At 48.6% G+C, this 11,165-nt stretch overlaps 1 long non-coding RNA gene across 1 annotated transcript; it reads left to right on the top strand.

Annotated features, from left to right (window-relative positions):
- Positions 1–1,027: 1,027 nt before the first annotated feature.
- On the top strand, positions 1,028–7,282 carry LOC128110565 (uncharacterized). Its single transcript, XR_008218253.1, has 3 exons — positions 1,028–1,295; positions 1,951–2,124; positions 3,621–7,282. It is a non-coding gene; the product is annotated as an uncharacterized LOC128110565 (long non-coding RNA).
- Positions 7,283–11,165: the final 3,883 nt, after the last annotated feature.

Genomic DNA, 11,165 nt, shown 5'->3' with positions numbered 1-11,165 from the left:
AATTCTACCTATCCCTACCTACCAGAGCTGGAGTTACAGGAAGCTGTCACACTCAGGGTTGGTTATGGATGCTGGGATCTGAATTCAGATCCTCAGGTTTGCACATCAAACACTCTCCCCACTGAGCGCCATCCCCCGGTCGCCACACTATCCTGTATTCACATGATTGTGTGAGCCTAGAGACCACATTGAACATTCAAGTGTCCATTTTCATTCTTTAAGATTCTTTCCCCTGTGCATGAAGGTGGGCTCTGCTGGCTGGCATGCTGGTACTTGGAATATCCTACCCTCCACTCAACAGATCACGCCAAGGCAAAAACTGGACCTGGTGGATTTGGTCTGTTCCTTTTTACTAGAAAGGCAGATCTAAATGCAGATAGGTGTTCTTGTCTATGGCTATACCAGCCTGAACTCGCCTGATCTCATCAGATATCCACAAGGTGGAATTGGAGCCCCAGTGTCTGGCCACAGGTACTCCAGGCCAATGGGTAAGAAATTCTGCAGTTGCTGTGGAGACCAGAAGCATCACTTCACAATGACAGAGAAAACCACATAGCTGTAGTTCACAGCAGCAGCCCTACCCCAGATCCTATCCCTTAAGGCCACCTGAATATCCAAGTCCCGGGTTTTATGTGGCCATCTCTTTTGTTTGTTTGTTTGTTTGTTTTTCGAGACAGGGTTTCTCTGTGTAGCTTTGCGCCTTTCCTGGAACTCACTCTGTAGACCAGGCTGGCCTTGAACTTACAGAGATCCGCCTGGCTCTGCCTCCCGAGTGCTGGGATTAAAGGTGTGCGCCACCACCACCACCCCGGTTGTGGCCATCTCTTATTCCTCCAATGAGATGTTCCATTCTAATTTTGATTCTCTTTTGCATGCTAGGGATCAATCCCAAACCTTGTACCTGCTACCAGCGTGTTTTACCACTGATCTACATCCCAGCCCTAAATGCTCTGTTTTGAATAAGATACGTCAAGTAGCTTTCAAATACTTCTAGCCAAGGGAGCTTGACTCAGAAGTGAGGTACTGACCGAAGACCACGCAGGCTGAGAAGCATGAAGCTGGGGCTCATTCATTCCTGTGGCTGCCATTTCATTGGGGCTTTTTTCTTCCAGGCAGGCAGGGATGTGCAGGGATCCACCACCAGACCCATCGCCTCACTTCCGCTTTTTCCACATAGGGCATTTTGCTACGGAAAATGAGGCCAGGCTAACATTCAGAGCAGCTGGGAAGTTGAGGCCGAGGGAGAAGCAGAGAGAGGTCAGCATTGCTCGGAGTGTCAGAATGAGGCATCGCCGGTGAGTACAATTTTTTTACTGAGTGTTAAGTTGTAGCGGGAGCAAATAGAGCCATCTCCATAGTGACAAGGCAGACAGGTAAAGGAGAGAGGCCAGTAGGGAGAGCGAATAGCTTAGTCTTTTAAAGGGGGCTTTAGCCACAAGATTTCCAGATCCGAACCGTGTCCCTCATCAAGGACACTGTGCCTCCCAGGCTTGGTCCAGCAATGCAATCCAGCCAGGGTGAGACCTGGAAAAGTGGGTCCAGGGTTTCTGTGGGCAGATCCATCCAAGGCAGCTGCTCCCTCGGAACTGCTTGCAGGCTGCAGTTCCTGGAGCTCTGTCTATTGACTCTGTTTATTTCTCTAATTTGTCAAGGGCTGTCTGCATACTCCAGCCTGCCTCCTAAGCGCTCAGCCTCTGTTTCACCTCACAGGCTTCACCGATTCGATTAGCGCACTTTATACTCCATCTTCGGAGTCACTAATGAAAATACTGTTGAATACTAAGTATAATTCAGGTCCCTGGGGCCTGACACCCCTTCATCCTCTAGCCTAGCTAACAATCTTCATTTCTGATCATCTTCACCTATTGTTCCAGGATTCTTCCCCCCCTTCTCTTCTCATTCACTCATTAATTCAATCATTCATTTGTTCACTTTTTGTTCACTTGCTAGGATGGAGACTTGGATCAGGACATCATGTGCAAGAAAAAAAAAAGGCTTAACTACTTACTGCAAGCTATTACTATGGTGAGGTGCCATGGGGCAGCAAAGAAGTACTGGGTGGACTCCGGCCCTCAGCAACAACAATGGAAGCCTAGCAGCTGCTGCTGACAGAGTGCTCTCCAGGTGCCTGGCTAATTTTGTACAGATAGTAAGAAGCCCGTATTGGACACGGCCCACACTACTGAGGCAGCTGTTGCTCAGGATTAAAACTACTGATTCTAGCCGGGCGGTGGTGGTGGTGGTGGTGGCGCACACCTTTGATCCCAGCACTTGGGAGGCAGAGGCAGGCAGATCTCAGTGAGTTGGAGGCCAACCTGGTCTATAAAGAGAGTTCCAGGACAGCCAGGACTGTTACACAGAGAAACCCTGTCTCAAAAAACCAGGAAAAAAAAAAAGACCCCTACTGATTCTCAAGTCAAAGCGCTCATCATTGGCTCTCTCACTGGCTTCTCTGCCTGGAGTGGCCCTTTGTAAAATGAGGATACTCTTTCCTCATAGGGCTGTTGTGGGGATTTAAATTATTCAATAAGATAATGGAGAAAAGATATTTGAAGTACTGCCCAGCATATAATATGCATTCGATAAATGATGGTGATTATTATTTAATGTAATACAACTGTCCCATGTCAGGTATTGCAGTCTGGGTTCTGCCAGCAAGAAGGCTGATTCTTAGGCTAACTTACCCAAAATTCTATGGATGATCATGAGATAATGAGACCACTCTAGCAACTCCAGACTGTTTGATTCCAAATTCCGTTTTGTTTTCTCGTTGCAACCTGGAGAGAAAGAAAACGGGCATTAATAATTATTTCACAAGCTGGAAAAGCAAAGGGGACAGCAAAGCACGGGACATTCTCACCACACAAAGTACCAGGTGGTGGTGATGATGAAGATGAGGAGGAGGAGGGGGACAGAACAGTCATGGTGATGATAATGGCGGCGGCGGCGGCGGCGGCAGTGGTGGCAATGATAACGATAAAAGCCTGCCATATTAAAGTTCATAAAAGCCTGTCATATTAAAGTTTAAAAGAAATGTTAAGATGCCAGAAGACAGAAAGGAGTTATTTATTATGTGCATAGGTAGGGGCTCACTCTCTGGCTCAGGCTGGAATTCTCCCACTTCCTTATCAGAAGTGCTGGGATTGTGGGTACGCGCCACCACACTGGACTAGAGAGGGTTCATTTCTGGGCAGAGGAATAGGTGGAGACCTTCATGGAGACAGTGGTATTTGAATAGACTTAAAGAATGGATAGGACTTAGACACAGCAAGGAAAGAGACACCCTATGGAGAGAAACTTCATGAGCAGAGGTATGCAGACAGGAATGCTTAGGGTGTGTTTAGAAATTTCATCTTGGCTCCAACATGGTAGGTGAAAGGAAATAGCCGGGACTGGGCTAGTGAAGAAGGAGTCATAGCTACATTAATAAATGAACCCTTGGAAAACACATTGGTCAAGGCATAGATATTTCTCAATACTCAGTCGAGGGAAAGGCCAGAGTTCTTATGCAATGGGTATTGAGGGTAGAGACTAAGCAAGACTGCCGTGTAGCCAACTCGCACGTATATAATTACAGATGGTTAAAAATACTAAAGTGTTTTGTTTGGTTTTTTTTCCAGGCTGGTAAATGGCACCTCCTTGAGTGACCCGAGACCTCCTGCTCTGACTACTGGACCTCCTTGACAGCCTGCCATGGAATGATTAATGCCAGGCACTATTCATGAAAAGTTATCTTTTGACTGGGGACTTGGGGGGTACTTTTGCTAGAATTTTACTCAAGATTGAAAAAAAGGATGGGGGGGGAGGGGCAGGTAGGGCGTTGCTGCTGGAGTATGGAAAAGCCAACAGAGTGACCAGTACACACCAGCCTTGGCTATTACTTGGTCGCGCTTCCTGCTGAGTCACCAGGGCTGCAGTCCACCGGGCCACGTGACTGACCTGTTGTGTGGGAGTCTGTCTCCTTCTTCCTGAGCCCATGGAGAAAGGGTCTGTATGGAGACTCGGGCATTGCCGTCACTTGAGGTACAGATCTGACTGTTCTTTGGAGTTCCTGGTTTTTCTGTGGCTCCTCGCATCTGAATGACCTGTTCCTGTCATTAGCTCGGCAACGCTGTAGAAGACACCAGAGTATAATCCCTCCGAGCTGCTGCTTGGCAGCTTTTGCTCAGGCATACCTCCAGGGACCTCGCCACTCCTCCCGGCACAGCAAGCACCCTTGGGCATGAGTTCAAACTAGGAGAGGATGCTTTGGGTCTGCTCTAGCCTCCACTGTGCATAACTTTCCCTATTCTAAGCAGCAGCCTTCATCATCCCTATGGTTAAGCTTGGTTTGCTCCCTCCCCCAACCCCGCCTCTCCACCTCCCCCAACCCCACCCCCATTACCTCCTCCAACCTACATTTTACAAAAAGAGAACCATAAGCAGGGAGGGAAGGGTCCCCAAGGCAGGCAGAGCAGTGTCTGATGAGAGTGGAGTCCACAGCCACTCTGCACTTGTGTGACTCTGGAGACCACAAACATGAGTGATGCTCCAGGATGAATGGTGCTCACGAACCCTTTGTGTGTGGGCCCTGTGTACCATCTAGTACTCTGCCCTTGAGGTCATGTAACAAGTAGATGCATGTAGGATCATGCGTGCATGCGTGCGTGTAGAAACAGATGCCTGAGCCGGGCGGTGGTGGCGCACGCCTTTAATCCCAGCACTCGGGAGGCAGAGGCAGGCGGATCTCTGTGAGTTCGAGGCCAGCCTGGTCTACAAAGCGAGTTCCAGGAAAGACGCAAAGCTACACAGAGAAACCCTGTCTCGAAAAACCAAACCAAACCAAACCAGGCAAAACAAAAAAACCAAACAGATTCCTGACGAGGGAAGGCAAGGCACACAGGAGGACACCCTGGAGGATGGAAGGCAAAGAGGAAATAGGCTTTCCTCCACCCTCCTGGCTGTGGGGGGATGCGACCAGGAGAAACAGAAAGGAAGAGGTGAGGCGTGAGGGCTGGAGAGAAGAGGAAGAAAGGCCCGTGGGGGAGACGGAGGGGAGGGGCTGGCTGGCGAGCTGGCAGATGGCTCCGAGGTGCACACCTCCCTCTGGACGGCTGTCAGATCCACGGTGACAGCTGCAGGCTAAGCCATAGATGACAACAGCAATTGGCTCGTGTCTGCAGCCTCCTTTGTTCATTTTTATCATTATTAGTTATTCTAACGGAGGGTCTCACGGATCCCAGCCTGGCCTCACACTCACTGTGTTGCCGAGACTGAGCTGTCGATCCTTCTGCCTTGGCCTCTGGAGTGCTGGGGTTACTGGGGTGGTCCACCACACCTAGTTTACATGGTGCTGGGGATCGAACCCAAGGCTTTGTCTTCTTGCGTGCTAGGCAAGCACTCTACCAGCCGGGCTACATTCCCAGTCCCACAGGCTTCTTACTGACCAATGTTTCCCAAAGGCTTGAGACACCAGTGGCCTCTCAACAAGGCTACTCAGATACTGGAATTTGGAAGGGGCCTGGGAAGCCAAGCTGGAGACCAAACACGCATGCCCCTGGCAGCAGGACTCGGGTATGACTGCAAGGCTGGTTCTCTGTCCAGTGACTGGACTGTCATAGGCTAAGGCTCAGGGAAGGAGCAGAATCAACCACAAGGCCCCAGGGGTGCCCAGTCAACACTGTGCCGTGTCCTTTAAACACTCCAGAGAAAACAGAGACAAAGGCCTTCCTTCCTCCTCCCTCACATTAGAAATTCCCCTGAGGTTCTCTCAGGAGCCATGTGTCTGTCTTTACCATCCTAGGCACTGGCCGGGAGTTCTTAAATGACTCCATAAACAGGAAAAAGGGAAGCAAGTTCAAAAAGATGTGTGACCTGCTGGGGGCTGGGGAAGGGCGGTGGGGATGGGGGGCGGTGCTGATTTATGACACTCTGTGAACAAAGCAGAGGAAACAGATTTTTCTGTGTTGCATTTGATGGACGTGGGAGCTTGGGCCAAAAGCCTGGCAGTGGAACCCAGAGGGAGACAGGGTGAGTGGGAAGGGAAGGGAGGAGGAGGAACTCGGAAAATCGGAGTCATCCTGACTTGTCTTCACTTCCCCTGCCTCTCCCTTCCGCTGGGAGCTCAGAGTCAGTGAGTCCTTTCCCCCTTGCATTTACATTCTCTCCATTTCCTGAAGCCCCACCACCCCGATTCCAAATCCTTCCTGCCTCTCCCCCGGACCGTGACTCAGGGGTAAGGTTAGGGTGGTCTCTGTAGCTTCAGTCTCTCCTTCTCCAGCTCATCTTTCTCAGCACTTGTAGTTTGGCCTCCAAGAATGTTCTCCACCTCATTCTCACACTGTGCCACTTTTTCACGACTCCCTGCTCGGCTCCACTTCTTACATTTGCTGTAATAAAAAGAGATGAGCGTTTAATAGCCAAGACCTCAGTGCCTCAGAGGAGCTGGTACTGGGGAGTAGATGAGTATTCTAGGAGGTCGTTCTACACTTTGTAAACCTTGTCTAGAATAGCACACAGGTTAGTTAGCATCACCCCTGTTCCTCAGGAGCATTTATCCCGCCCCACCCACCACTTCCCCTGCCACAACCCCCCAATTTCTCCAGACATTGTCAAATGTCTCCTGGGGGCCCAGACTGCCTCTGGTTAAGGTCCACTCACCTAGAGACAAATTGCTACTCTGTCATTTGCTGAGTTCCCTTAGGTACATGATATAAGTTCTCTGAACTTCAATTTCCTTAATATCAACACAGGGTTAAGAAACATCTACCTTAGGAGCCATTGTGGGAAGTGAATAAAAGAATTCCTAACCTGTGATAAATCATCAAACACAATACACACACACACATACACACACACACAAATCTGTGTTTCCTCAGTTTTGTTTACAGTGGCTCAGGCCCCGCCAGAGTCTATCTAGTACCTACAGGTTGAATGAGTGGATGAATCTCCAGCTCACTCCTGCTTCAACCGGAAAGCCCCATTCCTCTCTCTCCAAACCCTGCCCTCTCTGAGAATCTCCAGCATGGGAAAGTCACCAAAAAGCCCAGTTCCAAATTCTTGGCAGCTGTGGCAGCTCCTTCAAGTTGCCAGCAGCCCAAGACCCCGCCTAAAGCCCTCAGTTTTTGAGCAGACTTGGGCACAAACCCAGCTTGTGGAGGACACGTCATCACCCCTCACCTTCAGGATATATAAGCTCCCTGCTTTAGTTTGGGCGCATGACTTCTCCTGCCTTCATCTCTGGGGCTGGAGAACTTACCTGGGCGTTGCTTTGCTCAAATAAACCTGTTCTTTTACTTTTTCAGTTTGTCTTGATCTGGCTTACTTCGTCAGCAGAGAAATCTATTATCAGGGTACAAAAACCTGTTAGAATGAACAAATGGATAGAAGAAATAACCCAATACCAAACCCAGGAAAAAGAGAATATCATATCTTTGTTCATTTTTTTCCCCACACAGGGTCTCATTATATAGCCCTGGCTGGCCTTGAATTTGGAATCCTTCTACCTCAGACTCCTGAGTGCGGGGATCCCAGGCATGCAGCACCCACCACACCCAGAACAATACTTACTGCTCTTCTTGAGCTATTCTTTCGTCCAAAAGGCCTTGGTTATTGTCACTCTGTGCAGTACAAACCAGAGGCTCTGCCACAATGTCGCCCTACCCTGGAAGCATCCCCAACAGCAGCTATCTACCTGTTAGCATAAGAGATAAAATAATGGTGCATTTGAGAAGCTAGGGCTGGCTAAAGAGAAACAAAGACATCCAGCCAGAGGAAACTGGACAGTACTTGGCTTTTTTTTTTTTTTTTTTTAAATCAAGAACTCACTTCCCCTGGAATGACATGAATCTATTCTGGAGGCTGGGACACTCCCAGGCTTATCACCTGTCAACAGCTTGCCTCTTAATCACAAGGACAATAAAAGGTCAATGGCCACTTTGGAGAGGGACATTCAAACCATAGAGGGCTTCATGTAAGCTGCTGAATGTCATTGGGGGATGCTGCCCTGTCCATAGCAAGCAGAGTGGGGATGCTCAGAAAATATTTATCTAAAAGACACAGAAAGAGTAGCCACACTGAGCTTACTGCAGGCCTTAGGACCTCGGGATACATTTTGACACAGATACTCTACTTGCTTCTTTTTAGCTCTCCGGGTTCTATATTAGTTACTTTTTTTGTTGACCAGAAGCAACTGAAGGAAGAAAGAGTTTGTTTTGGCTTATAGTTCCAGAGGGATGAGTCCATCATGGGGGGCCTGGGGGAGGCAATGTGACAGGAGAGAGTAATGGGGTAAATCCACGGAGTCTATTTAATGATCCAAGGAATTTATTTGGGGGTGAACTCACAACCACGGGAGATTTATCGTAGAGTCCGGGAAAGCTGAGCTATGTCCCACACTGAACGGCTTGGCCCAAGATCTCAGCATCCAGAACCACAAGGTAGCCAAGCAGAAGGGGTGTACGTGTATCCCTGGTCTTAAGGGTCTGCCGTCATAGGCAGGTGTAACAGCTACAGCTGCCTCACTAGGGGTTGGTGCTTCAGGACTGGGCTCAAACAGCTACCCACTACATCTCCCCCTTCTGTCTAAATAAGAAAGTTCTAACCTGACACAAAACTATTGTAAGGATTCTGTCCTTAATTACGACATCAGCCTGGGGCAGCGTCTCAGCCTAAAAAGCGGGTGGGCCCTCTGTGCGTCCCTCTCTCTTTCCTTTCCGCTCCTTCCTTCCATCTGCTTTCTCTCTCTCTCTCTCTCTCTCTCTCTCTCTCTCTCTCTCTCTCTCTCTCTCTCTCCCTCTCTCTCCTCCCCTCTCTCCCAATAAAGCTCTAAAAAGGTAACCCTGGCTGTGATTCTTCCAATCAGCACGCTCCTCCGCCAGCATGGCCGCCAGCCACGAGCAGCACGCCGTTTAACCAACAACTATATACAACAGGAATGATTATCAAGGAGAAATAAAGGGTAATGACATAAACAAATGGAACTACAGCCAACAAGAACAACGTCAAACAAGAGACATGCACTAAAATCCAGAACATAAGTAAGTGGTATGTTAGAGAGATTATTCCAAAAGCTGTCCTATCCTGAAGAATCTGATTCTAGTACTTAGTTTGTTCTAGCTAAGATACGAGAAGATTGTAGCTGTAACTGTTAATTTTCAATCCCGTCAAAGACCTGAGGAGCAATATAATAATATCTGAGAAAACGGGAAATGCAGGCAAGCAATTTTGGGAAATCTTTCGAGGGAGTGATCTCTTACAGACTCGTTACAAACAAGCATCCTTTTCCTGAGATCATACACTTCTCTTCCCCAGCAGTCACTATGGAGTCTGCGAGGTCTGCCCATCTTTCGGAGTCTGGGCTTTTGTTTTCCTTCATGTCCGTTTCTTTCAGATGTTAGCCAGAGCCTAATTAGGCTTTCTCTGGTACTTTCGGGCTTTTTGCCCTTTCCCTGACACTACCTCCCATTTGCCATTTGGCTGTTTGCTGATCCTCCATACCCATCTCCAAAAGGTGCTGTGGGAAGTTCTGTATGGCAAATGTGTTGCTCTGATTGGTTGGTAAATAAAACACTGATTGGCCAGTAGTCAGGCAGGAGGAAGTATAGGTGGGACAAGGAGGAGAATAAAGCTGGGAAGTGGAAGGCTGAGTCAGAGAGACACTGCCAGCCGCCATGATGACAAACAGCATGTGAAGATGCTGGTAAGCCACGAGCCATGTGGCAAGGTATAGATTTATAGAAATGGATTAATTTAAGCTGTAAGAACAGTTAGCAAGAAGCCTGCCACGGCCATACAGTTTGTAAGCAATATAAGTCTCTGTGTTTACTTGGTCGGATCTGAGTGGCTGTGGGACTGGCAGGTGAGAGAGATTTGTCCTGACTGTGGGCCAGGCAGGAAAACTCTAGCTACAAAAAGGCATACTTTTCTCTTCCTTTTTTCTCATCTCCCTCCAGGCAGCTTCCAGGATTTATAGCTTACCTGCCCTGTGGTGTGGCCTTTTAAATTCTAATATAATTGTTCTCACGCTTTAAAAAATAAATAAGCTCTCCTCATACTATCAATCACTCAATTTAAACTGTCAGGACCTAGCTAATTATGGCAGAGTCTAGCCATAAATGTTGAACAGATGGATGAATGAATAAATGAATGGAGAGAAATACCCAGGCCTTCTAGGTTAGTTTGGTTTATTCAAGGAGGGAATGGGGCTTTCCAATTTAGAACTTATAACTGAAGTGAGGCAATTTCAGGACCCTTTGCAGAAGGCTCATCACAGGAATTGGAAAGGGACTGTTAGACACAAGCCCTTCTAACACAGACACATGTGAGGAGGGACCCCAAAACAGCTTGACCACACAGCTGCCATGATGGACTTAGAGGCCCAGCTTCTGTGACAGGCTTACTGGCAGGCAATACTCAGACCCAGGAAAAGCCATAAGCTGACCCCACCCAGGGAGGGCCTACACCTAAGAGGAAGTACCTGACATCCCAGACATTCCAATCATTAGATAAGGTGGCCAGATGTCCCTGAGTCTAGCACACACCTATTTTTGTTTTACAGATACCCCTAGACAAATGTCAGCCAATCAGGGTCCTGGACCCTGGAAATCCCAACCACTGCTATGATAAAAACTCTACCCCGCCCGGGCTCAGGACTCTCTGTTCTCACGGCTGCATCTGACAAAGAGAGAGACCAAGCCCTGGAGCTTGAAAATAAAGGCTCTTTGCTTTCACATATGGAATTCGGTCTCTGTGGTGGTCCTTTGGGGGGGGGGTCCCCGAGATCTGGGCATAACACCTTGAGGCTCTTGGGAGACTGGGTCCCCTTCTGGAAGGGTGGAAAAGGCTCCGTATTTTATTTCGCTCTTTTGGTGTCACCTTAGAGATTACACACGCCTCCTTCATCATCCCACTCACAGCCACAGCCTCAAATTCAAGCTCAAGAGGTGTCCTTCAATCAAGCTGGACTTTATCACAGAGCAGAGCGGTCACAACCCCAGCCTGGGTGTCTGTGAGGCGAGGGGTCCTGTGGCAGAGTGCTGGAGCTTGGAGACAGCTCAGTGCTGAGTAACACAGGGGACCGCAGAAGGCAAGAAAAGCCATTCTAACAAGCTTCCCATCTCACTGCCACCACACACGGCCTCCTGAAGCAAGGGATGTTTTCAGTGTGTGTGTGTGGGGGGGGGGGG

Source organism: Peromyscus californicus, unplaced genomic scaffold (genome assembly GCF_007827085.1).
Source record: "Peromyscus californicus insignis strain IS unplaced genomic scaffold, ASM782708v3 Scaffold_15__1_contigs__length_86483966, whole genome shotgun sequence".
Lineage (NCBI taxonomy): Eukaryota > Metazoa > Chordata > Mammalia > Rodentia > Cricetidae > Peromyscus > Peromyscus californicus.
Note: the sequence above shows the minus strand (reverse complement) of the source record. Positions and strands in the feature narration are given on the sequence as shown.